The sequence below is a fragment of the Castor canadensis genome, chromosome 10 (assembly GCF_047511655.1).
Source record: "Castor canadensis chromosome 10, mCasCan1.hap1v2, whole genome shotgun sequence".
In the NCBI taxonomy this organism is placed as follows: Eukaryota; Metazoa; Chordata; class Mammalia; order Rodentia; family Castoridae; genus Castor; species Castor canadensis.
Window position 1 is genome coordinate 86,513,106 of NC_133395.1, and position 24,898 is coordinate 86,538,003.

Genomic DNA, 24,898 nt, shown 5'->3' on the forward strand with positions numbered 1-24,898 from the left:
GGTGGGGGCTGGCAGCCCGGGGCCAGCGGCCAGAGGCCCCGCGCGCCTGCTCGGGCAGCCGGTCTCGCCCAGGTGGCCGCTGGGTGGCTTTCTTCCCGAGGTGTCCTGCTGCCATGACGAGGGTCAAGTTTTCTCGGGGGAAAATTTCTCAGGGCTCTCGGGCGCTTGTTCTTCTGGGAATGTCCACTGCTGTGGCCAAGGCGGGGGACGCACAGCTCGGGCCAGGGCAAGCAGCCGCCCTCCTCCGTCGCCTCCTGGAGCCGTATCCTTGGGTGGGTGCGTGGCTCCCAGCGGAGGTCTCGGGGACCCTTCCGGTCCTCTTCGTCCGGAAAGCGCCACTGCCCCTCCAGCCCATCAGGAAAACGGCAGCCGCGCCCTTCGCCGACCCGCTCCGCCCTCCTCCACACTCAGGGCCTGGGGCTGCGGGGCTGAATCGTGAGGCTTTCCAGCCCAGGACTTCACCTCTGGCCCCTTTCACACCCGGGATCTTGGGAAGAAGAAACAAAACCAAACACAGCCAAAGCCATCTCCTCCGACCCGGGGCCGCTCCACATCCCTTCCGATCCCGGGTTCCTGCCGGCCTCCCGGGGCGTTTCTCCCAGGCAGGCCTTCGCGGCCACTACACGGGGCTGAGCACTCGAGTCCTCGGGCGTCACGGGGCCCGCGGCCACGCCAAGCACGCACGACTCCCGGGTCTCGTCTGCTCCTGGGTGCCCTGGGCCTCTTCCCTGTGCCGCTGCTGGGTCTTGTGCCCCTGCTTGGCCTCCTTCAGACACGACCCCGTGCTACGCGGCCACGTGCTACAGGATCGTGCCAGCAGAACTGGCCCTGACTGAGCCCCGTACCCACCCTCCTGCCATCCCTGGCCCTGCTAGCAAATGGCAGAGATCCTCTGGCCTCCGAGCCCAGACAAAAATCCTGATGCAGTTGGCCGAGGGGCCGCAAACCAAGGCTTCGCTTGTTCCCGCTCAGGCCCCAGCCATACCCTCTTGTCCTTCGGCTGCTCGTGTGTGGGGTGGGGGAGAGGAGGGTGCGTCCCCGTGCGTGCGTGCGTGGTCTGGGTGTCTCTGCGTGGTGTGTGTGTGTGTGTGTGTGTGTGTGTGTGTGTGTTAGATGCCGTGCCTGGTGTAGGTGGGGAAGAGCAAGCCCTCACGCACAGAGCCCCATCACACACTGGGGCCGGGCCGAGGGGGTCAATCTGCTCGGCCTGATTGCGTTGGGCATACATTGCAGAAGGTGGGTTTTCCAAGGCGGAGCAGAGGGTCCCGGCACCTGAGGTTGTCCACGGGGAGAATGTCTGTTCCACGGGGGCAAGCGGTCCCTTCCGTCGTGCCCAAGCCCATGTGACCCCGAAGGCCAGGTGGCCCCGGTCCTTGAGCTGACTGAGGAGTGCTTTGAGACCCGGAGGGTGGCACAGGCGACTGGGCGCCAGCGGCGGCCCTCCCTCCCTTTGAGCGGGACGGGGAGCTGCCGCTGGTATCCGGAGCTCTGGCGGCCTGCGCCCTCTGTCCCTGTGACCGCAGGCTCTGCCGTGGGAGGCGGGATCCCACGTAGAGGTCGCGCGCTGGCTGCCCTGTCTTGGGTTGAGCGACAGAGCGCGACGTGGAGCAGCACCCGACTGAGGCTCCCTGCTTCTCTGTCCCCTGGCGTCTTGCCCTGGACCCAGTGCACCACCTTGTGGCGAGCCCAGGTGTGGCGCGTCCCGCTGTGGGGCCCGCTGGGGTGCAGGACCCACTTTCTCATGGCTTCCGCACGTCCCTCCCCGCCCGCCTGGAGGGCAGTTGGGGAGCGGTCCCCAACGTGGCCTGGGACCAACCTCGCTGGTGACCCGGGTCGCGGGCGCGCGCCACAGGAGAGTGTGGGGAGGGGAGAGGATTCGGGGATGTAGCTGTGAGGATTCGGTGTGCGTGGGTCTGGCGGGTGGCCCGGACGGGGTCGGGGTCGTGGTCACGGTGGGTCGTTGTGGTGGTGGTGGTGGTGGTGGTGCTGGGGGTGGTGGTGGTGGTGGGGGGGGTGGTGGCGAAGTCCCCGAAGACAAAAGGAGCAGCGAGGGAGGGAGGAGCAAAAGCCTACAGCACCCGGTATTCCCAGGCGGTCTCCCATCCAAGTACTAACCAGGCCCGACCCTGCTTAGCTTCCGAGATCAGACGAGATCGGGCGCGTTCAGGGTGGTATGGCCGTAGACGCTAGCCGCCGCCTCCGGGAGCCCCAAGAGCCTGCCGAGGGCCCCGGCGTGCGTCTCCACGCTGCTCTCCTGGCACGGCTGGGAGTCCGGGTGGGGGCTGGCAGCCCGGGGCCAGCGGCCAGAGGCCCCGCGCGCCTGCTCGGGCAGCCGGTCTCGCCCAGGTGGCCGCTGGGTGGCTTTCTTCCCGAGGTGTCCTGCTGCCAGGACGAGGGTCAAGTTTTCTCGGGGGAAAATTTCTCAGTGCTCTCGGGCGCTTGTTCTTCTGGGAATGTCCACTGCTGTGGCCAAGGCGGGGGACGCACAGCTCGGGCCAGGGCAAGCAGCCGCCCTCCTCCGTCGCCTCCTGGAGCCGTATCCTTGGGTGGGTGCGTGGCTCCCAGCGGAGGTCTCGGGGACCCTTCCGGTCCTCTTCGTCCGGAAAGCGCCACTGCCCCTCCAGCCCATCAGGAAAACGGCAGCCGCGCCCTTCGCCGACCCGCTCCGCCCTCCTCCACACTCAGGGCCTGGGGCTGTGGGGCTGAATCGTGAGGCTTTCCAGCCCAGGACTTCACCTCTGGCCCCTTTCACACCCGGGATCTTGGGAAGAAGAAACAAAACCAAACACAGCCAAAGCCATCTCCTCCGACCCGGGGCCCCTCCACATCCCTTCCGATCCCGGGTTCCTGCCGGCCTCCCGGGGCGTTTCTCCCAGGCAGGCCTTCGCGGCCACTACACGGGGCTGAGCACTCGAGTCCTCGGGCGTCACGGGGCCCGCGGCCACGCCAAGCACGCACGACTCCCGGGTCTCGTCTGCTCCTGGGTGCCCTGGGCCTCTTCCCTGTGCCGCTGCTGGGTCTTGTGCCCCTGCTTGGCCTCCTTCAGTCCCGACCCCGTGCTACGCGGCCATGTGCTACAGGATCGTGCCAGCAGAACTGGCCCTGGCTGAGCCCCGTACCCACCCTCCTGCCATCCCTGGCCCTGCTAGCAAATGGCAGAGATCCTCTGGCCTCCGAGCCCAGACAAAAATCCTGATGCAGTTGGCCGAGGGGCCGCAAACCAAGGCTTCGCTTGTTCCCGCTCAGGCCCCAGCCATACCCTCTTGTCCTTCGGCTGCTCGTGTGTGGGGTGGGGGAGAGGAGGGTGCGTCCCCGTGCGTGCGTGCGTGGTCTGGGTGTCTCTGCGTGGTGTGTGTGTGTGTGTGTGTGTGTGTGTGTGTGTGTGTGTTAGATGCCGTGCCTGGTGTAGGTGGGGAAGAGCAAGCCCTCACGCACAGTGCCCCATCACACACTGGGGCCGGGCCGAGGGGGTCAATCTGCTCGGCCTGATTGCGTTGGGCATACATTGCAGAAGGTGGGTTTTCCAAGGCGGAGCAGAGGGTCCCGGCACCTGAGGTTGTCCACGGGGAGAATGTCTGTTCCACGGGGGCAAGCGGTCCCTTCCGTCGTGCCCAAGCCCATGTGACCCCGAAGGCCAGGTGGCCCCGGTCCTTGAGCTGACTGAGGAGTGCTTTGAGACCCGGAGGGTGGCACAGGCGACTGGGCGCCAGCGGCGGCCCTCCCTCCCTTTGAGCGGGACGGGGAGCTGCCGCTGGCATCCGGAGCTCTGGCGGCCTGCGCCCTCTGTCCCTGTGACCGCAGGCTCTGCCGTGGGAGGCGGGATCCCACGTAGAGGTCGCGCGCTGGCTGCCCTGTCTTGGGTTGAGCGATGGAGCGCGACGTGGAGCAGCACCCGACTGAGGCTCCCTGCTTCTCTGTCCCCTGGCGTCTTGCCCTGGACCCAGTGCACCACCTTGTGGTGAGCCCAGGTGTGGCGCGTCCCGCTGTGGGGCCCGCTGGGGTGCAGGACCCACTTTCTCATGGCTTCCGCACGTCCCTCCCCGCCCGCCTGGAGGGCAGTTGGGGAGCGGTCCCCAACGTGGCCTGGGACCAACCTCGCTGGTGACCCGTGTCTCGGGCGCGCGCCCCAGGAGAGTGTGGGGAGGGGAGAGGATTCGGGGACGTAGCTGTGAGGATTCGGTGTGCGTGGGTCTGGCGGGTGGCCCGGACGGGGTCGGGGTCGTGGTCACGGTGGGTCGTTGTGGTGGTGGTGGTGGTGGTGGTGCTGGGGGTGGTGGTGGTGGTGGGGGGGGTGGTGGCGAAGTCCCCGAAGACAAAAGGAGCAGCGAGGGAGGGAGGAGCAAAAGCCTACAGCACCCGGTATTCCCAGGCGGTCTCCCATCCAAGTACTAACCAGGCCCGACCCTGCTTAGCTTCCGAGATCAGACGAGATCGGGCGCGTTCAGGGTGGTATGGCCGTAGACGCTAGCCGCCGCCTCCGGGAGCCCCAAGAGCCTGCCGAGGGCCCCGGCTTGCGTCTCCACGCTGCTCTCCTGGCACGGCTGGGAGTCCGGGTGGGGGCTGGCAGCCCGGGACGAGCGGCCAGAGGCCCCGCGTGCCTGCTCGGGCAGCCGGACTCGCCCAGGTGGCCGCTGGGTGGCTTTCTTCCCGAGGTGTCCTGCTGCCAGGACGAGGGTCAAGTTTTCTTGGGGGAAAATTTCTCAGTGCTCTCGGGCGCTTGTTCTTCTGGGAATGTCCACTGCTGTGGCCAAGGCGGGGGACGCACAGCTCGGGCCAGGGCAAGCAGCCGCCCTCCTCCGTCGCCTCCTGGAGCCGTATCCTTGGGTGGGTGCGTGGCTCCCAGCGGAGGTCTCGGGGACCCTTCCGGTCCTCTTCGTCCGGAAAGCGCCACTGCCCCTCCAGCCCATCAGGAAAACGGCAGCCGCGCCCTTCGCCGACCCGCTCCGCCCTCCTCCACACTCAGGGCCTGGGGCTGCGGGGCTGAATCGTGAGGCTTTCCAGCCCAGGACTTCACCTCTGGCCCCTTTCACACCCGGGATCTTGGGAAGAAGAAACAAAACCAAACACAGCCAAAGCCATCTCCTCCGACCCGGGGCCCCTCCACATCCCTTCCGATCCCGGGTTCCTGCCGGCCTCCCGGGGCGTTTCTCCCAGGCAGGCCTTCGCGGCCACTACACGGGGCTGAGCACTCGAGTCCTCGGGCGTCACGGGGCCCGCGGCCACGCCAAGCACGCACGACTCCCGGGTCTCGTCAACTCCTGGGTGCCCTGGGCCTCTTCCCTGTGCCGCTGCTGGGTCTTGTGCCCCTGCTTGGCCTCCTTCAGACCCGGCCCCGTGCTACGCGGCCACGTGCTACAGGATCGTGCCAGCAGAACTGGCCCTGGCTGAGCCCCGTACCCACCCTCCTGCCATCCCTGGCCCTGCTAGCAAATGGCAGAGATCCTCTGGCCTCCGAGCCCAGACAAAAATCCTGATGCAGTTGGCCGAGGGGCCGCAAACCAAGGCTTCGCTTGTTCCCGCTCAGGCCCCAGCCATACCCTCTTGTCCTTCGGCTGCTCGTGTGTGGGGTGGGGGAGAGGAGGGTGCGTCCCCGTGCGTGCGTGCGTGGTCTGGGTGTCTCTGCGTGGTGTGTGTGTGTGTGTGTGTGTGTGTGTGTGTGTGTGTGTGTGTGTTAGATGCCGTGCCTGGTGTAGGTGGGGAAGAGCAAGCCCTCACTCACAGAGCCCCATCACACACTGGGGCCGGGCCGAGGGGTCAATCTGCTCGGCCTGATTGCGTTGGGCATACATTGCAGAAGGTGGGTTTTCCAAGGCGGAGCAGAGGGTCCCGGCACCTGAGGTTGTCCACGGGGAGAATGTCTGTTCCACGGGGGCAAGCGGTCCCTTCCGTCGTGCCCAAGCCCATGTGACCCCGAAGGCCAGGTGGCCCCGGTCCTTGAGCTGACTGAGGAGTGCTTTGAGACCCGGAGGGTGGCACAGGCGACTGGGCGCCAGCGGCGGCCCTCCCTCCCTTTGAGCGGGACGGGGAGCTGCCGCTGGTATCCGGAGCTCTGGCGGCCTGCGCCCTCTGTCCCTGTGACCGCAGGCTCTGCCGTGGGAGGCGGGATCCCACGTAGAGGTCGCGCGCTGGCTGCCCTGTCTTGGGTTGAGCGACGGAGCGCGACGTGGAGCAGCACCCGACTGAGGCTCCCTGCTTCTCTGTCCCCTGGCGTCTTGCCCTGGACCCAGTGCACCACCTTGTGGCGAGCCCAGGTGTGGCGCGTCCCGCTGTGGGGCCCGCTGGGGTGCAGGACCCACTTTCTCATGGCTTCCGCACGTCCCTCCCCGCCCGCCTGGAGGGCAGTTGGGGAGCGGTCCCCAACGTGGCCTGGGACCAACCTCGCTGGTGACCCGGGTCGCGGGCGCGCGCCACAGGAGAGTGTGGGGAGGGGAGAGGATTCGGGGATGTAGCTGTGAGGATTCGGTGTGCGTGGGTCTGGCGGGTGGCCCGGACGGGGTCGGGGTCGTGGTCACGGTGGGTCGTTGTGGTGGTGGTGGTGGTGGTGGTGCTGGGGGTGGTGGTGGTGGTGGGGGGGGTGGTGGCGAAGTCCCCGAAGACAAAAGGAGCAGCGAGGGAGGGAGGAGCAAAAGCCTACAGCACCCGGTATTCCCAGGCGGTCTCCCATCCAAGTACTAACCAGGCCCGACCCTGCTTAGCTTCCGAGATCAGACGAGATCGGGCGCGTTCAGGGTGGTATGGCCGTAGACGCTAGCCGCCGCCTCCGGGAGCCCCAAGAGCCTGCCGAGGGCCCCGGCGTGCGTCTCCACGCTGCTCTCCTGGCACGGCTGGGAGTCCGGGTGGGGGCTGGCAGCCCGGGGCCAGCGGCCAGAGGCCCCGCGCGCCTGCTCGGGCAGCCGGTCTCGCCCAGGTGGCCGCTGGGTGGCTTTCTTCCCGAGGTGTCCTGCTGCCAGGACGAGGGTCAAGTTTTCTCGGGGGAAAATTTCTCAGTGCTCTCGGGCGCTTGTTCTTCTGGGAATGTCCACTGCTGTGGCCAAGGCGGGGGACGCACAGCTCGGGCCAGGGCAAGCAGCCGCCCTCCTCCGTCGCCTCCTGGAGCCGTATCCTTGGGTGGGTGCGTGGCTCCCAGCGGAGGTCTCGGGGACCCTTCCGGTCCTCTTCGTCCGGAAAGCGCCACTGCCCCTCCAGCCCATCAGGAAAACGGCAGCCGCGCCCTTCGCCGACCCGCTCCGCCCTCCTCCACACTCAGGGCCTGGGGCTGCGGGGCTGAATCGTGAGGCTTTCCAGCCCAGGACTTCACCTCTGGCCCCTTTCACACCCGGGATCTTGGGAAGAAGAAACAAAACCAAACACAGCCAAAGCCATCTCCTCCGACCCGGGGCCCCTCCACATCCCTTCCGATCCCGGGTTCCTGCCGGCCTCCCGGGGCGTTTCTCCCAGGCAGGCCTTCGCGGCCACTACACGGGGCTGAGCACTCGAGTCCTCGGGCGTCACGGGGCCCGCGGCCACGCCAAGCACGCACGACTCCCGGGTCTCGTCAACTCCTGGGTGCCCTGGGCCTCTTCCCTGTGCCGCTGCTGGGTCTTGTGCCCCTGCTTGGCCTCCTTCAGACCCGGCCCCGTGCTACGCGGCCACGTGCTACAGGATCGTGCCAGCAGAACTGGCCCTGGCTGAGCCCCGTACCCACCCTCCTGCCATCCCTGGCCCTGCTAGCAAATGGCAGAGATCCTCTGGCCTCCGAGCCCAGACAAAAATCCTGATGCAGTTGGCCGAGGGGCCGCAAACCAAGGCTTCGCTTGTTCCCGCTCAGGCCCCAGCCATACCCTCTTGTCCTTCGGCTGCTCGTGTGTGGGGTGGGGGAGAGGAGGGTGCGTCCCCGTGCGTGCGTGCGTGGTCTGGGTGTCTCTGCGTGGTGTGTGTGTGTGTGTGTGTGTGTGTGTGTGTGTGTGTGTGTGTGTTAGATGCCATGCCTGGTGTAGGTGGGGAAGAGCAAGCCCTCACTCACAGAGCCCCATCACACACTGGGGCCGGGCCGAGGGGTCAATCTGCTCGGCCTGATTGCGTTGGGCATACATTGCAGAAGGTGGGTTTTCCAAGGCGGAGCAGAGGGTCCCGGCACCTGAGGTTGTCCACGGGGAGAATGTCTGTTCCACGGGGGCAAGCGGTCCCTTCCGTCGTGCCCAAGCCCATGTGACCCCGAAGGCCAGGTGGCCCCGGTCCTTGAGCTGACTGAGGAGTGCTTTGAGACCCGGAGGGTGGCACAGGCGACTGGGCGCCAGCGGCGGCCCTCCCTCCCTTTGAGCGGGACGGGGAGCTGCCGCTGGTATCCGGAGCTCTGGCGGCCTGCGCCCTCTGTCCCTGTGACCGCAGGCTCTGCCGTGGGAGGCGGGATCCCACGTAGAGGTCGCGCGCTGGCTGCCCTGTCTTGGGTTGAGCGACGGAGCGCGACGTGGAGCAGCACCCGACTGAGGCTCCCTGCTTCTCTGTCCCCTGGCGTCTTGCCCTGGACCCAGTGCACCACCTTGTGGCGAGCCCAGGTGTGGCGCGTCCCGCTGTGGGGCCCGCTGGGGTGCAGGACCCACTTTCTCATGGCTTCCGCACGTCCCTCCCCGCCCGCCTGGAGGGCAGTTGGGGAGCGGTCCCCAACGTGGCCTGGGACCAACCTCGCTGGTGACCCGGGTCGCGGGCGCGCGCCACAGGAGAGTGTGGGGAGGGGAGAGGATTCGGGGATGTAGCTGTGAGGATTCGGTGTGCGTGGGTCTGGCGGGTGGCCCGGACGGGGTCGGGGTCGTGGTCACGGTGGGTCGTTGTGGTGGTGGTGGTGGTGGTGGTGCTGGGGGTGGTGGTGGTGGTGGGGGGGGTGGTGGCGAAGTCCCCGAAGACAAAAGGAGCAGCGAGGGAGGGAGGAGCAAAAGCCTACAGCACCCGGTATTCCCAGGCGGTCTCCCATCCAAGTACTAACCAGGCCCGACCCTGCTTAGCTTCCGAGATCAGACGAGATCGGGCGCGTTCAGGGTGGTATGGCCGTAGACGCTAGCCGCCGCCTCCGGGAGCCCCAAGAGCCTGCCGAGGGCCCCGGCGTGCGTCTCCACGCTGCTCTCCTGGCACGGCTGGGAGTCCGGGTGGGGGCTGGCAGCCCGGGGCCAGCGGCCAGAGGCCCCGCGCGCCTGCTCGGGCAGCCGGTCTCGCCCAGGTGGCCGCTGGGTGGCTTTCTTCCCGAGGTGTCCTGCTGCCAGGACGAGGGTCAAGTTTTCTCGGGGGAAAATTTCTCAGTGCTCTCGGGCGCTTGTTCTTCTGGGAATGTCCACTGCTGTGGCCAAGGCGGGGGACGCACAGCTCGGGCCAGGGCAAGCAGCCGCCCTCCTCCGTCGCCTCCTGGAGCCGTATCCTTGGGTGGGTGCGTGGCTCCCAGCGGAGGTCTCGGGGACCCTTCCGGTCCTCTTCGTCCGGAAAGCGCCACTGCCCCTCCAGCCCATCAGGAAAACGGCAGCCGCGCCCTTCGCCGACCCGCTCCGCCCTCCTCCACACTCAGGGCCTGGGGCTGCGGGGCTGAATCGTGAGGCTTTCCAGCCCAGGACTTCACCTCTGGCCCCTTTCACACCCGGGATCTTGGGAAGAAGAAACAAAACCAAACACAGCCAAAGCCATCTCCTCCGACCCGGGGCCCCTCCACATCCCTTCCGATCCCGGGTTCCTGCCGGCCTCCCGGGGCGTTTCTCCCAGGCAGGCCTTCGCGGCCACTACACGGGGCTGAGCACTCGAGTCCTCGGGCGTCACGGGGCCCGCGGCCACGCCAAGCACGCACGACTCCCGGGTCTCGTCTGCTCCTGGGTGCCCTGGGCCTCTTCCCTGTGCTGCTGCTGGGTCTTGTGCCCCTGCTTGGCCTCCTTCAGACCCGGCCCCGTGCTACGCGGCCACGTGCTACAGGATCGTGCCAGCAGAACTGGCCCTGGCTGAGCCCCGTACCCACCCTCCTGCCATCCCTGGCCCTGCTAGCAAATGGCAGAGATCCTCTGGCCTCCGAGCCCAGACAAAAATCCTGATGCAGTTGGCCGAGGGGCCGCAAACCAAGGCTTCGCTTGTTCCCGCTCAGGCCCCAGCCATACCCTCTTGTCCTTCGGCTGCTCGTGTGTGGGGTGGGGGAGAGGAGGGTGCGTCCCCGTGCGTGCGTGCGTGGTCTGGGTGTCTCTGCGTGGTGTGTGTGTGTGTGTGTGTGTGTGTTAGATGCCGTGCCTGGTGTAGGTGGGGAAGAGCAAGCCCTCACGCACAGAGCCCCATCACACACTGGGGCCGGGCCGAGGGGGTCAATCTGCTCGGCCTGATTGCGTTGGGCATACATTGCAGAAGGTGGGTTTTCCAAGGCGGAGCAGAGGGTCCCGGCACCTGAGGTTGTCCACGGGGAGAATGTCTGTTCCACGGGGGCAAGCGGTCCCTTCCGTCGTGCCCAAGCCCATGTGACCCCGAAGGCCAGGTGGCTCCGGTCCTTGAGCTGACTGAGGAGTGCTTTGAGACCCGGAGGGTGGCACAGGCGACTGGGCGCCAGCGGCGGCCCTCCCTCCCTTTGAGCGGGACGGGGAGCTGCCGCTGGCATCCGGAGCTCTGGCGGCCTGCGCCCTCTGTCCCTGTGACCACAGGCTCTGCCGTGGGAGGCGGGATCCCACGTAGAGGTCGCGCGCTGGCTGCCCTGTCTTGGGTTGAGCGACGGAGCGCGACGTGGAGCAGCACCCGACTGAGGTTCCCTGCTTCTCTGTCCCCTGGCGTCTTGCCCTGGACCCAGTGCACCACCTTGTGGCGAGCCCAGTTGTGGCGCGTCCCGCTGTGGGGCCCGCTGGGGTGCAGGACCCACTTTCTCATGGCTTCCGCACGTCCCTCCCCGCCCGCCTGGAGGGCAGTTGGGGAGCGGTCCCCAACGTGGCCTGGGACCAACCTCGCTGGTGACCCGTGTCGCGGGCGCGCGCCCCAGGAGAGTGTGGGGAGGGGAGAGGATTCGGGGACGTAGCTGTGAGGATTCGGTGTGCGTGGGTCTGGCGGGTGGCCCGGACGGGGTCGGGGTCGTGGTCACGGTGGGTCGTTGTGGTGGTGGTGGTGGTGGTGCTGGGGGTGGTGGTGGTGGTGGGGGGGGTGGTGGCGAAGTCCCTGAAGACAAAAGGAGCAGCGAGGGAGGGAGGAGCAAAAGCCTACAGCACCCGGTATTCCCAGGCGGTCTGCCATCCAAGTACTAACCAGGCCCGACCCTGCTTAGCTTCCGAGATCAGACGAGATCGGGCGCGTTCTGGGTGGTATGGCCGTAGACGCTAGCCGCCGCCTCCGGGAGCCCCAAGAGCCTGCCGAGGGCCCCGGCGTGCGTCTCCACGCTGCTCTCCTGGCACGGCTGGGAGTCCGGGTGGGGGCTGGCAGCCCGGGGCCAGCGGCCAGAGGCCCCGCGCGCCTGCTCGGGCAGCCGGTCTCGCCCAGGTGGCCGCTGGGTGGCTTTCTTCCCGAGGTGTCCTGCTGCCAGGACGAGGGTCAAGTTTTCTCGGGGGAAAATTTCTCAGTGCCCTCGGGCGCTTGTTCTTCTGGGAATGTTCACTGCTGTGGCCAAGGCGGGGGACGCCCAGCTCGGGCCAGGGCAAGCAGCCGCCCTCCTCCGTCGCCTCCTGGAGCCGTATCCTTGGGTGGGTGCGTGGCTCCCAGCGGAGGTCTCGGGGACCCTTCCGGTCCTCTTCGTCCGGAAAGCGCCACTGCCCCTCCAGCCCATCAGGAAAACGGCAGCCGCGCCCTTCGCCGACCCGCTCCGCCCTCCTCCACACTCAGGGCCTGGGGCTGCGGGGCTGAATCGTGAGGCTTTCCAGCCCAGGACTTCACCTCTGGCCCCTTTCACACCCGGGATCTTGGGAAGAAGAAACAAAACCAAACACAGCCAAAGCCATCTCCTCCGACCCGGGGCCCCTCCACATCCCTTCCGATCCCGGGTTCCTGCCGGCCTCCCGGGGCGTTTCTCCCAGGCAGGCCTTCGCGGCCACTACACGGGGCTGAGCACTCGAGTCCTCGGGCGTCACGGGGCCCGCGGCCACGCCAAGCACGCACGACTCCCGGGTCTCGTCTCGCTCCTGGGTGCCCTGGGCCTCTTCCCTGTGCCGCTGTTGGGTCTTGTGCCCCTGCTTGGCCTCCTTCAGACCCGGCCCCGTGCTACGCGGCCACGTGCTACAGGATCGTGCCAGCAGAACTGGCCCTGGCTGAGCCCCGTACCCACCCTCCTGCCATCCCTGGCCCTGCTAGCAAATGGCAGAGATCCTCTGGCCTCCGAGCCCAGACAAAAATCCTGATGCAGTTGGCCGAGGGGCCGCAAACCAAGGCTTCTCTTGTTCCCGCTCAGGCCCCAGCCATACCCTCTTGTCCTTCGGCTGCTCGTGTGTGGGGTGGGGGAGAGGAGGGTGCGTCCCCGTGCGTGCGTGCGTGGTCTGGGTGTCTCTGCGTGGTGTGTGTGTGTGTGTGTGTGTGTGTGTGTGTTAGATGCCGTGCCTGGTGTAGGTGGGGAAGAGCAAGCCCTCACGCACAGAGCCCCATCACACACTGGGGCCGGGCCGAGGGGGGTCAATCTGCTCGGCCTGATTGCGTTGGGCATACATTGCAGAAGGTGGGTTTTCCAAGGCGGAGCAGAGGGTCCCGGCACCTGAGGTTGTCCACGGGGAGAATGTCTGTTCCACGGGGGCAAGCGTTCCCTTCCGTCGTGCCCAAGCCCATGTGACCCCGAAGGCCAGGTGGCCCCGGTCCTTGAGCTGACTGACTTGAGACCCGGAGGGTGGCACAGGCGACTGGGCGCCAGCGGCGGACCTCCCTCCCTTTGAGCGGGACGGGGAGCTGCCGCTGGCATCCGGAGCTCTGGCAGCCTGCGCCCTCTGTCCCTGTGACCGCAGGCTCTGCCGTGGGAGGCGGGATCCCACGTAGAGGTCGCGCGCTGGCTGCCCTGTCTTGGGTTGAGCGACGGAGCGCGACGTGGAGCAGCACCCGACTGAGGCTCCCTGCTTCTCTGTCCCCTGGCGTCTTGCCCTGGACCCAGTGCACCACCTTGTGGCGAGCCCAGGTGTGGCGCGTCCCGCTGTGGGGCCCGCTGGGGTGCAGGACCCACTTTCTCATGGCTTCCGCACGTCCCTCCCCGCCCGCCTGGAGGGCAGTTGGGGAGCGGTCCCCAACGTGGCCTGGGACCAACCTCGCTGGTGACCCGTGTCGCGGGCGCGCGCTCCAGGAGAGTGTGGGGAGGGGAGAGGATTCGGGGACGTAGCTGTGAGGATTCGGTGTGCGTGGGTCTGGCGGGTGGCCCGGACGGGGTCGGGGTCGTGGTCACGGTGGGTCGTTGTGGTGGTGGTGGTGGTGGTGCTGGGGGTGGTGGTGGTGGTGGGGGGGGTGGTGGCGAAGTCCCCGAAGACAAAAGGAGCAGCGAGGGATTGAGGAGCAAAAGCCTACAGCACCCGGTATTCCCAGGCGGTCTGCCATCCAAGTACTAACCAGGCCCGACCCTGCTTAGCTTCCGAGATCAGACGAGATCGGGCGCGTTCAGGGTGGTATGGCCGTAGACGCTAGCCGCCGCCTCCGGGAGCCCCAAGAGCCTGCCGAGGGCCCCGGCGTGCGTCTCCACGCTGCTCTCCTGGCACGGCTGGGAGTCCAGGTGGGGGCTGGCAGCCCGGGGCCAGCGGCCAGAGGCCCCGCGCGCCTGCTCGGGCAGCCGGTCTCGCCCAGGTGGCCGCTGGGTGGCTTTCTTCCCGAGGTGTCCTGCTGCCAGGACGAGGGTCAAGTTTTCTCGGGGGAAAATTTCTCAGTGCCCTCGGGCGCTTGTTCTTCTGGGAATGTTCACTGCTGTGGCCAAGGCGGGGGACGCACAGCTCAGGCCAGGGAAAGCAGCCGCCCTCCTCCGTCGCCTCCTGGAGCCGTATCCTTGGGTGGGTGCGTGGCTCCCAGCGGAGGTCTCGGGGACCCTTCCGGTCCTCTTCGTCCGGAAAGCGCCACTGCCCCTCCAGCCCATCAGGAAAACGGCAGCCGCGCCCTTCGCCGACCCGCTCCGCCCTCCTCCACACTCAGGGCCTGGGGCTGCGGGGCTGAATCGTGAGGCTTTCCAGCCCAGGACTTCACCTCTGGCCCCTTTCACACCCGGGATCTTGGGAAGAAGAAACAAAACCAAACACAGCCAAAGCCATCTCCTCCGACCCGGGGCCCCTCCACATCCCTTCCGATCCCGGGTTCCTGCCGGCCTCCCGGGGCGTTTCTCCCAGGCAGGCCTTCGTGGCCACTACACGGGGCTGAGCACTCGAGTCCTCGGGCGTCACGGGGCCCGCGGCCACGCCAAGCACGCACGACTCCCGGGTCTCGTCTGCTCCTGGGTGCCCTGGGCCTCTTCCCTGTGCCGCTGCTGGGTCTTGTGCCCCTGCTTGGCCTCCTTCAGACCCGGCCCCGTGCTACGCGGCCACGTGCTACAGGATCGTGCCAGCAGAACTGGCCCTGGCTGAGCCCCGTACCCACCCTCTTGCCATCCCTGGCCCTGCTAGCAAATGGCAGAGATCCTCTGGCCTCCGAGCCCAGACAAAAATCCTGATGCAGTTGGCCGAGGGGCCGCAAACCAAGGCTTCGCTTGTTCCCGCTCAGGCCCCAGCCATACCCTCTTGTCCTTCGGCTGCTCGTGTGTGGGGTGGGGGAGAGGAGGGTGCGTCCCCGTGCGTGCGTGCGTGGTCTGGGTGTCTCTGCGTGGTGTGTGTGTGTGTGTGTGTGTGTGTGTTAGATGCCGTGCCTGGTGTAGGTGGGGAAGAGCAAGCCCTCACGCACAGAGCCCCATCACACACTGGGGCCGGGCCGAGGGGGTCAATCTGCTCGGCCTGATTGCGTTGGGCATACATTGCAGAAGGTGGGTTTTCCAAGGCGGAGCAGAGGGTCCCGGCACCTGAGGTTGTCCACGGGGAGAATGTCTGTTCCACGGGGGCAAGCGTTCCCTTCCGTCGTGCCAAAGCCCATGTGACCCCGAAGGCCAGGTGGCTCCGGTCCTTGAGCTGACTGAGGAGTGCTTTGAGACCCGGAGGGTGGCACAGGCGACTGGGCGCCAGCGGCGGCCCTCCCTCCCTTTGAGCGGGACGGGGAGCTGCCGCTGGCATCCGGAGCTCTGGCGGTCTGCGCCCTCTGTCCCTGTGACCGCATGCTCTGCCATGGGAGGCGGGATCCCACGTAGAGGTCGCGCGCTGGCTGCCCTGTCTTGGGTTGAGCGACGGAGCGCGACGTGGAGTAGCACCCGACTGAGGCTCCCTGCTTCTCTGTCCCCTGGCGTCTTGCCCTGGACCCAGTGCACCACCTTGTGGCGAGCACAGGTGTGGCGCTTCCCGCTGTGGGGACCGCTGGGGTGCAGGACCCACTTTCTCATGGCTTCCGCACGTCCCTCCCCGCCCGCCTGGAGGGCAGTTGGGGAGCGGTCCCCAACGTGGCCTGGGACCAACCTCGCTGGTGACCCGTGTCGCGGGCGCGCGCCCCAGGAGAGTGTGGGGAGGGGAGAGGATTCGGGGACGTAGCTGTGAGGATTCGGTGTGCGTGGGTCTGGCGGGTGGCCCGGACGGGGTCGGGGTCGTGGTCACGGTGGGTCGTTGTGGTGGTGGTGGTGGTGGTGCTGGGGTGGTGGTGGTGGTGGGGGGTGGTGGCGAAGTCCCCGAAGACAAAAGGAGCAGCGAGGGAGGGAGGAGCAAAAGCCTACAGCACCCGGTATTCCCAGGCGGTCTCCCATCCAAGTACTAACCAGGCCCGACCCTGCTTAGCTTCCGAGATCAGACGAGATCGGGCGCGTTCAGGGTGGTATGGCCGTAGACGCTAGCCGCCGCCTCCGGGAGCCCCAAGAGCCTGCCGAGGGCCCCGGCGTGCGTCTCCACGCTGCTCTCCTGGCACGGCTGGGAGTCCGGGTGGGGGCTGGCAGCCCGGGGCCAGCGGACAGAGGCCCCGCGCGCCTGCTCGGGCAGCCGGTCTCGCCCAGGTGGCCGCTGGGTGGCTTTCTTCCCGAGGTGTCCTGCTGCCAGGACGAGGGTCAAGTTTTCTCGGGGGAAAATTTCTCAGTGCTCTCGGGCGCTTGTTCTTCTGGGAATGTCCACTGCTGTGGCCAAGGCGGGGGACGCACAGCTCGGGCCAGGGCAAGCAGCCGCCCTCCTCCGTCGCCTCCTGGAGCCGTATCCTTGGGTGGGTGCGTGGCTCCCAGCGGAGGTCTCGGGGACCCTTCCGGTCCTCTTCGTCCGGAAAGCGCCACTGCCCCTCCAGCCCATCAGGAAAACGGCAGCCGCGCCCTTCGCCGACCCGCTCCGCCCTCCTCCACACTCAGGGCCTGGGGCTGCGGGGCTGAATCGTGAGGCTTTCCAGCCCAGGACTTCACCTCTGGCCCCTTTCACACCCGGGATCTTGGGAAGAAGAAACAAAACCAAACACAGCCAAAGCCATCTCCTCCGACCCGGGGCCCCTCCACATCCCTTCCGATCCCGGGTTCCTGCCGGCCTCCCGGGGCGTTTCTCCCAGGCAGGCCTTCGCGGCCACTACACGGGGCTGAGCACTCGAGTCCTCGGGCGTCACGGGGCCCGCGGCCACGCCAAGCACGCACGACTCCCGGGTCTCGTCTGCTCCTGGGTGCCCTGGGCCTCTTCCCTGTGCCGCTGCTGGGTCTTGTGCCCCTGCTTGGCCTCCTTCAGACCCGGCCCCGTGCTACGCGGCCACGTGCTACAGGATCGTGCCAGCAGAACTGGCCCTGGCTGAGCCCCGTACCCACCCTCCTGCCATCCCTGGCCCTGCTAGCAAATGGCAGAGATCCTCTGGCCTCCGAGGCCAGACAAAAATCCTGATGCAGTTGGCCGAGGGGCCGCAAACCAAGGCTTCGCTTGTTCCCGCTCAGGCCCCAGCCATACCCTCTTGTCCTTCGGCTGCTCGTGTGTGGGGTGGGGGAGAGGAGGGTGCGTCCCCGTGCGTGCGTGCGTGGTCTGGGTGTCTCTGCGTGGTGTGTGTGTGTGTGTGTGTGTGTGTGTGTGTTAGATGCCGTGCCTGGTGTAGGTGGGGAAGAGCAAGCCCTCACGCACAGAGCCCCATCACACACTGGGGCCGGGCCGAGGGGTTCAATCTGCTCAGCCTGATTGCGTTGGGCATACATTGCAGAAGGTGGGTTTTCCAAGGCGGAGCAGAGGGTCCCGGCACCTGAGGTTGTCCACGGGGAGAATGTCTGTTCCACGGGGGCAAGCGGTCCCTTTCGTCGTGCCCAAGCCGATGTGACCCCGAAGGCCAGGTGGCCCCGGTCCTTGAGCTGACTGAGGAGTGCTTTGAGATCCGGAGGGTGGCACAGGTGACTGGGCGCCAGCGGCGGCCCTCCCTCCCTTTGAGCGGGACGGGGAGCTGCCGCTGGCATCCAGAGCTCTGGCGGCCTGCGCCCTCTGTCCCTGTGACCGCAGGCTCTGCCGTGGGAGGCGGGATCCCACGTAGAGGTCGCGCGCTGGCTGCCCTGTCTTGGGTTGAGCGACGGAGCGCGACGTGGAGCAGCACCCGACTGAGGCTCCCTGCTTCTCTGTCCCCTGGCGTCTTGCCCTGGACCCAGTGCACCACCTTGTGGCGAGCCCAGGTGTGGCGCGTCCCACTGTGGGGCCCGCTGGGGTGCAGGACCCACTTTCTCATGGCTTCCGCAGGTCCCTCCCCGCCCGCCTGGAGGGCAGTTGGGGAGCGGTCCCCAACGTGGCCTTGGACCAACCTCGCTGGTGACCCGTGTCGCGGGCGCGCGCCCCAGGAGAGTGTGGGGAGGGGAGAGGATTCGGGGACGTAGCTGTGAGGATTCGGTGTGCGTGGGTCTGGCGGGTGGCCCGGACGGGGTCGGGGTCGTGGTCACGGTGGGTCGTTGTGGTGGTGGTGGTGGTGGTGGTGCTGGGGGTGGTGGTGGTGGTGGGGGGGGTGGTGGCGAAGTACCCGAAGACAAAAGGAGCAGCGAGGGAGGGAGGAGCAAAAGCCTACAGCACCCGGTATTCCCAGGCGGTCTCCCATCCAAGTACTAACCAGGCCCGACCCTGCTTAGCTTCCGAGATCAGACGAGATCGGGCGCGTTCAGGGTGGTATGGCCGTAGACGCTAGCCGCCGCCTCCGGGAGCCCCAAGAGCCTGCCGAGGGCCCCGGCGTGCGTCTCCACGCTGCTCTCCTGGCACGGCTGGGAGTCCGGGTGGGGGCTGGCAGCCCGGGGCCAGCGGCCAGAGGCCCCGCGCGCCTGCTCGGGCAGCCGGTCTCGCCCAGGTGGCCGCTGGGTGGCTTTCTTCCCGAGGTGTCCTGCTGCCAGGACGAGGGTCAAGTTTTCTCGGGGGAAAATTTCTCAGTGCTCTCGGGCGCTTGTTCTTCTGGGAATGTCCACTGCTGTGGCCAAGGCGGGGGACGCACAGCTCGGGCCAGGGCAAGCAGCCGCCCTCCTCCGTCGCCTCCTGGAGCCGTATCCTTGGGTGGGTGCGTGGCTCCCAGCGGAGGTCTCGGGGACCCTTCCGGTCCTCTTCGTCCGGAAAGCGCCACTGCCCCTCCAGCCCATCAGGAAAACGGCAGCCGCGCCCTTCGCCGACCCGCTCCGCCCTCCTCCACACTCAGGGCCTGGGGCTGCGGGGCTGAATCGTGAGGCTTTCCAGCCCAGGACTTCACCTCTGGCCCCTTTCACACCCGGGATCTTGGGAAGAAGAAACAAAACCAAACACAGCCAAAGCCATCTCCTCCGACCCGGGGCCCCTCCACATCCCTTCCGATCCCGGGTTCCTGCCGGCCTCCCGGGGCGTTTCTCCCAGGCAGGCCTTCGCGGCCACTACACGGGGCTGAGCACTCGAGTCCTCGGGCGTCACGGGGCCCGCGGCCACGCCAAGCACGCACGACTCCCGGGTCTCGTCTGCTCCTGGGTGCCCTGGGCCTCTTCCCTGTGCCGCTGCTGGGTCTTGTGCCCCTGCTTGGCCTCCTTCAGACCCGGCCCCGTGCTACGCGGCCACGTGCTACAGGATCGTGCCAGCAGAACTGGCCCTGGCTGAGCCCCGTACCCACCCTCCTGCCATCCCTGGCCCTGCTAGCAAATGGCAGAGATCCTCTGGCCTCCGAGCCCAGACAAAAATCCTGATGCAGATGGCCGAGGGGCCGCAAACCAAGGCTTCGCTTGTTCCCGCTCAGGCCCCAGCCATACCCTCTTGTCCTTCGGCTGCTCGTGTGTGGGGTGGGGGAGAGGAGGGTGCGTCCCCGTGCGTGCGTGCGTGGTCTGGGTGTCTCTGCGTGGTGTGTGTGTGTGTGTGTGTGTGTGTGTTAGATGCCGTGCCTGGTGTAGGTGGGGAAGAGCAAGCCCTCACGCACAGAGCCCCATCACACACTGGGGCCGGGCCGAGGGGGTCAATCTGCTCGGCCTGATTGCGTTGGGCATACATTGCAGAAGGTGGGTTTTCCAAGGCGGAGCAGAGGGTCCCGGGACCTGAGGTTGTCCACGGGGAGAATGTCTGTTCCACGGGGGCAAGCGTTCCCTTCCGTCGTGCCAAAGCCCATGTGACCCCGAAGGCCAGGTGGCTCCGGTCCTTGAGCTGACTGAGGAGTGCTTTGAGACCCGGAGGGTGGCACAGGCGACTGGGCGCCAGCGGCGGCCCTCCCTCCCTTTGAGCGGGACGGGGAGCTGCCGCTGGCATCCGGAGCTCTGGCGGTCTGCGCCCTCTGTCCCTGTGACCGCATGCTCTGCCATGGGAGGCGGGATCCCACGTAGAGGTCGCGCGCTGGCTGCCCTGTCTTGGGTTGAGCGACGGAGCGCGACGTGGAGTAGCACCCGACTGAGGCTCCCTGCTTCTCTGTCCCCTGGCGTCTTGCCCTGGACCCAGTGCACCACCTTGTGGCGAGCACAGGTGTGGCGCTTCCCGCTGTGGGGACCGCTGGGGTGCAGGACCCACTTTCTCATGGCTTCCGCACGTCCCTCCCCGCCCGCCTGGAGGGCAGTTGGGGAGCGGTCCCCAACGTGGCCTGGGACCAACCTCGCTGGTGACCCGTGTCGCGGGCGCGCGCCCCAGGAGAGTGTGGGGAGGGGAGAGGATTCGGGGACGTAGCTGTGAGGATTCGGTGTGCGTGGGTCTGGCGGGTGGCCCGGACGGGGTCGGGGTCGTGGTCACGGTGGGTCGTTGTGGTGGTGGTGGTGGTGGTGCTGGGGTGGTGGTGGTGGTGGGGGGTGGTGGCGAAGTCCCCGAAGACAAAAGGAGCAGCGAGGGAGGGAGGAGCAAAAGCCTACAGCACCCGGTATTCCCAGGCGGTCTCCCATCCAAGTACTAACCAGGCCCGACCCTGCTTAGCTTCCGAGATCAGACGAGATCGGGCGCGTTCAGGGTGGTATGGCCGTAGACGCTAGCCGCCGCCTCCGGGAGCCCCAAGAGCCTGCCGAGGGCCCCGGCGTGCGTCTCCACGCTGCTCTCCTGGCACGGCTGGGAGTCTGGGTGGGGGCTGGCAGCCCGGGGCCAGCGGACAGAGGCCCCGCGCGCCTGCTCGGGCAGCCGGTCTCGCCCAGGTGGCCGCTGGGTGGCTTTCTTCCCGAGGTGTCCTGCTGCCAGGACGAGGGTCAAGTTTTCTCGGGGGAAAATTTCTCAGTGCTCTCGGGCGCTTGTTCTTCTGGGAATGTCCACTGCTGTGGCCAAGGCGGGGGACGCACAGCTCGGGCCAGGGCAAGCAGCCGCCCTCCTCCGTCGCCTCCTGGAGCCGTATCCTTGGGTGGGTGCGTGGCTCCCAGCGGAGGTCTCGGGGACCCTTCCGGTCCTCTTCGTCCGGAAAGCGCCACTGCCCCTCCAGCCCATCAGGAAAACGGCAGCCGCGCCCTTCGCCGACCCGCTCCGCCCTCCTCCACACTCAGGGCCTGGGGCTGCGGGGCTGAATCGTGAGGCTTTCCAGCCCAGGACTTCACCTCTGGCCCCTTTCACACCCGGGATCTTGGGAAGAAGAAACAAAACCAAACACAGCCAAAGCCATCTCCTCCGACCCGGGGCCCCTCCACATCCCTTCCGATCCCGGGTTCCTGCCGGCCTCCCGGGGCGTTTCTCCCAGGCAGGCCTTCGCGGCCACTACACGGGGCTGAGCACTCGAGTCCTCGGGCGTCACGGGGCCCGCGGCCACGCCAAGCACGCACGACTCCCGGGTCTCGTCTGCTCCTGGGTGCCCTGGGCCTCTTCCCTGTGCCGCTGCTGGGTCTTGTGCCCCTGCTTGGCCTCCTTCAGACCCGGCCCCGTGCTACGCGGCCACGTGCTACAGGATCGTGCCAGCAGAACTGGCCCTGGCTGAGCCCCGTACCCACCCTCCTGCCATCCCTGGCCCTGCTAGCAAATGGCAGAGATCCTCTGGCCTCCGAGGCCAGACAAAAATCCTGATGCAGTTGGCCGAGGGGCCGCAAACCAAGGCTTCGCTTGTTCCCGCTCAGGCCCCAGCCATACCCTCTTGTCCTTCGGCTGCTCGTGTGTGGGGTGGGGGAGAGGAGGGTGCGTCCCCGTGCGTGCGTGCGTGGTCTGGGTGTCTCTGCGTGGTGTGTGTGTGTGTGTGTGTGTGTGTGTGTGTTAGATGCCGTGCCTGGTGTAGGTGGGGAAGAGCAAGCCCTCACGCACAGAGCCCCATCACACACTGGGGCCGGGCCGAGGGGGTCAATCTGCTCAGCCTGATTGCGTTGGGCATACATTGCAGAAGGTGGGTTTTCCAAGGCGGAGCAGAGGGTCCCGGCACCTGAGGTTGTCCACGGGGAGAATGTCTGTTCCACGGGGGCAAGCGGTCCCTTTCGTCGTGCCCAAGCCGATGTGACCCCGAAGGCCAGGTGGCCCCGGTCCTTGAGCTGACTGAGGAGTGCTTTGAGATCCGGAGGGTGGCACAGGTGACTGGGCGCCAGCGGCGGCCCTCCCTCCCTTTGAGCGGGACGGGGAGCTGCCGCTGGCATCCAGAGCTCTGGCGGCCTGCGCCCTCTGTCCCTGTGACCGCAGGCTCTGCCGTGGGAGGCGGGATCCCACGTAGAGGTCGCGCGCTGGCTGCCCTGTCTTGGGTTGAGCGACGGAGCGCGACGTGGAGCAGCACCCGACTGAGGCTCCCTGCTTCTCTGTCCCCTGGCGTCTTGCCCTGGACCCAGTGCACCACCTTGTGGCGAGCCCAGGTGTGGCGCGTCCCACTTTGGGGCCCGCTGGGGTGCAGGACCCACTTTCTCATGGCTTCCGCAGGTCCCTCCCCGCCCGCCTGGAGGGCAGTTGGGGAGCGGTCCCCAACGTGGCCTGGGACCAACCTCGCTGGTGACCCGTGTCGCGGGCGCGCGCCCCAGGAGAGTGTGGAGAGGGGAGAGGATTCGGGGACGTAGCTGTGAGGATTCGGTGTGCGTGGGTCTGGCGGGTGGCCCGGACGGGGTCGGGGTCGTGGTCACGGTGGGTCGTTGTGGTGGTGGTGGTGGTGGTGCTGGGGTGGTGGTGGTGGTGGGGGGTGGTGGCGAAGTCCCCGAAGACAAAAGGAGCAGCGAGGGAGGGAGGAGCAAAAGCCTACAGCACCCGGTATTCCCAGGCGGTCTCCCATCCAAGTACTAACCAGGCCCGACCCTGCTTAGCTTCCGAGATCAGACGAGATCGGGCGCGTTCAGGGTGGTATGGCCGTAGACGCTAGCCGCCGCCTCCGGGAGCCCCAAGAGCCTGCCGAGGGCCCCGGCGTGCGTCTCCACGCTGCTCTCCTGGCACGGCTGGGAGTCCGGGTGGGTGCTGGCAGCCCGGGGCCAGCGGCTAGAGGCCCCGCGCGCCTGCTCGGGCAGCCGGTCTCGCCCAGGTGGCCGCTGGGTGGCTTTCTTCCCGAGGTGTCCTGCTGCCAGGACGAGGGTCAAGTTTTCTCGGGGGAAAATTTCTCAGTGCTCTCGGGCGCTTGTTCTTCTGGGAATGTTCACTGCTGTGGCCAAGGCGGGGGACGCACAGCTCGGGCCAGGGCAAGCAGCCGCCCACCTCCGTCGCCTCCTGGAGCCGTATCCTTGGGTGGGTGCGTGGCTCCCAGCGGAGGTCTCGGGGACCCTTCCGGTCCTCTTCGTCCGGAAAGCGCCACTGCCCCTCCAGCCCATCAGGAAAACGGCAGCCACGCCCTTCGCCGACCCGCTCCGCCCTCCTCCACGCTCAGGGCCTGGGGCTGCGGGGCTGAATCGTGAGGCTTTCCAGCCCAGGACTTCACCTCTGGCCCCTTTCACACCCGGGATCTTGGGAAGAAGAAACAAAACCAAACACAGCCAAAGCCATCTCCTCCGACCCGGGGCCCCTCCACATCCCTTCCGATCCCGGGTTCCTGCCGGCCTCCCGGGGCGTTTCTCCCAGGCAGGCCTTCGCGGCCACTACACGGGGCTGAGCACTCGAGTCCTCGGGCGTCACGGGGCCCGCGGCCACGCCAAGCACGCACGACTCCCGGGTCTCGTCTGCTCCTGGGTGCCCTGGGCCTATACCCTGTGCCGCTGCTGGGTCTTGTGCCCCTGCTTGGCCTCCTTCAGACCCGGCCCCGTGCTACGCGGCCACGTGCTACAGGATCGTGCCAGCAGAACTGGCCCTGGCTGAGCCCCGTACCCACCCTCCTGCCATCCCTGGCCCTGCTAGCAAATGGCAGAGATCCTCTGGCCTCCGAGCCCAGACAAAAATCCTGATGCAGTTGGCCGAGGGGCCGCAAACCAAGGCTTCTCTTGTTCCCGCTCAGGCCCCAGCCATACCCTCTTGTCCTTCGGCTGCTCGTGTGTGGGGTGGGGGAGAGCAGGGTGCGACCCCGTGCGTGCGTGCGTGGTCTGGGTGTCTCTGCGTGGTGTGTGTGTGTGTGTGTGTGTTAGATGCCGTGCCTGGTGTAGGTGGGGAAGAGCAAGCCCTCACGCACAGAGCCCCATCACACACTGGGGCCGGGCCGAGGGGGTCAATCTGCTCGGCCTGATTGCGTTGGGCATACATTGCAGAAGGTGGGTTTTCCAAGGCGGAGCAGAGGGTCCCGGCACCTGAGGTTGTCCACGGGGAGAATGTCTGTTCCACGGGGGCAAGCGGTCCCTTCCGTCGTGCCCAAGCCGATGTGACCCCGAAGGCCAGGTGGCCTCGGTCCTTGAGCTGACTGAGGAGTGCTTTGAGACCCGGAGGGTGGCACAGGCGACTGGGCGCCAGCGGCGGCCCTCCCTCCCTTTGAGCGTGACGGGGAGCTGCCGCTGGCATCCGGAGCTCTGGCGGCCTGCGCCCTCTGTCCCTGTGACCGCAGGCTCTGCCGTGGGAGGCGGGATCCCACATAGAGGTCGCGCGCTGGCTACCCTGTCTTGGGTTGAGCGATGGATCGCGACGTGGAGCAGCACCCGACTGAGGCTCCCTGCTTCTCTGTCCCCTGGCGTCTTACCCTGGACCCAGTGCACCACCTTGTGGCGAGCCCAGGTGTGGCGCGTCCCGCTGTGGGGCCCGCTGGGGTGCAGGACCCACTTTCTCATGGCTTCCGCACGTCCCTCCCCGCCCGCCTGGAGGGCAGTTGGGGAGCGGTCCCCAACGTGGCCTGGGACCAACCTCGCTGGTGACCCGTGTCGCGGGCGCGCGCCCCAGGAGAGTGTGGGGAGGGGAGAGGATTCGGGGACGTAGCTGTGAGGATTTGGTGTGCGTGGGTCTGGCGGGTGGCCCGGACGGGGTCGGGGTCGTGGTCACGGTGGGTCGTTGTGGTGGTGGTGGTGGTGGTGGTGCTGGGGGTGGTGGTGGTGGTGGGGTGGTGGTGGCGAAGTCCCCGAAGACAAAAGGAGCAGCGAGGGAGGGAGGAGCAAAAGCCTACAGCACCCGGTATTCCCAGGCGGTCTGCCATCCAAGTACTAATCAGGCCCGACCCTGCTTAGCTTCCGAGATCAGACGAGATCGGGGGCGTTCAGGGTGGTATGGCCGTAGACGCTAGCCGCCGCCTCCGGGAGCCCCAAGAGCCT

The 24,898-nt window shown here is 67.4% G+C and overlaps 11 non-coding genes across 11 annotated transcripts; all 11 read right to left on the bottom strand.

Annotated features, from left to right (window-relative positions):
- Positions 1–2,066: 2,066 nt before the first annotated feature.
- Positions 2,067–2,185, bottom strand: LOC141413178 (5S ribosomal RNA). Its single transcript, XR_012437989.1, has one exon. It is a non-coding gene; the product is annotated as a 5S ribosomal RNA (ribosomal RNA).
- Positions 2,186–4,344: 2,159 nt separating this feature from the next.
- LOC141413189 (5S ribosomal RNA) lies at positions 4,345–4,463 on the bottom strand. The gene has a single exon (XR_012437999.1). It is a non-coding gene; the product is annotated as a 5S ribosomal RNA (ribosomal RNA).
- A 2,164-nt stretch (positions 4,464–6,627) lies between these two features.
- Positions 6,628–6,746, bottom strand: LOC141413200 (5S ribosomal RNA). Its single transcript, XR_012438008.1, has one exon. It is a non-coding gene; the product is annotated as a 5S ribosomal RNA (ribosomal RNA).
- Positions 6,747–8,910: 2,164 nt separating this feature from the next.
- On the bottom strand, positions 8,911–9,029 carry LOC141413211 (5S ribosomal RNA). The gene has a single exon (XR_012438019.1). It is a non-coding gene; the product is annotated as a 5S ribosomal RNA (ribosomal RNA).
- A 2,142-nt stretch (positions 9,030–11,171) lies between these two features.
- LOC141412908 (5S ribosomal RNA) lies at positions 11,172–11,290 on the bottom strand. Its single transcript, XR_012437750.1, has one exon. It is a non-coding gene; the product is annotated as a 5S ribosomal RNA (ribosomal RNA).
- Positions 11,291–13,433: 2,143 nt separating this feature from the next.
- Positions 13,434–13,552, bottom strand: LOC141412667 (5S ribosomal RNA). The gene has a single exon (XR_012437509.1). It is a non-coding gene; the product is annotated as a 5S ribosomal RNA (ribosomal RNA).
- Positions 13,553–15,693: 2,141 nt separating this feature from the next.
- Positions 15,694–15,812, bottom strand: LOC141413222 (5S ribosomal RNA). The gene has a single exon (XR_012438028.1). It is a non-coding gene; the product is annotated as a 5S ribosomal RNA (ribosomal RNA).
- Positions 15,813–17,963: 2,151 nt separating this feature from the next.
- Positions 17,964–18,082, bottom strand: LOC141413233 (5S ribosomal RNA). The gene has a single exon (XR_012438033.1). It is a non-coding gene; the product is annotated as a 5S ribosomal RNA (ribosomal RNA).
- Positions 18,083–20,223: 2,141 nt separating this feature from the next.
- LOC141413244 (5S ribosomal RNA) lies at positions 20,224–20,342 on the bottom strand. Its single transcript, XR_012438040.1, has one exon. It is a non-coding gene; the product is annotated as a 5S ribosomal RNA (ribosomal RNA).
- Positions 20,343–22,487: 2,145 nt separating this feature from the next.
- Positions 22,488–22,606, bottom strand: LOC141413255 (5S ribosomal RNA). Its single transcript, XR_012438050.1, has one exon. It is a non-coding gene; the product is annotated as a 5S ribosomal RNA (ribosomal RNA).
- A 2,140-nt stretch (positions 22,607–24,746) lies between these two features.
- LOC141412831 (5S ribosomal RNA) lies at positions 24,747–24,865 on the bottom strand. Its single transcript, XR_012437673.1, has one exon. It is a non-coding gene; the product is annotated as a 5S ribosomal RNA (ribosomal RNA).
- Between the last annotated feature and the right edge of the window lie 33 nt (positions 24,866–24,898).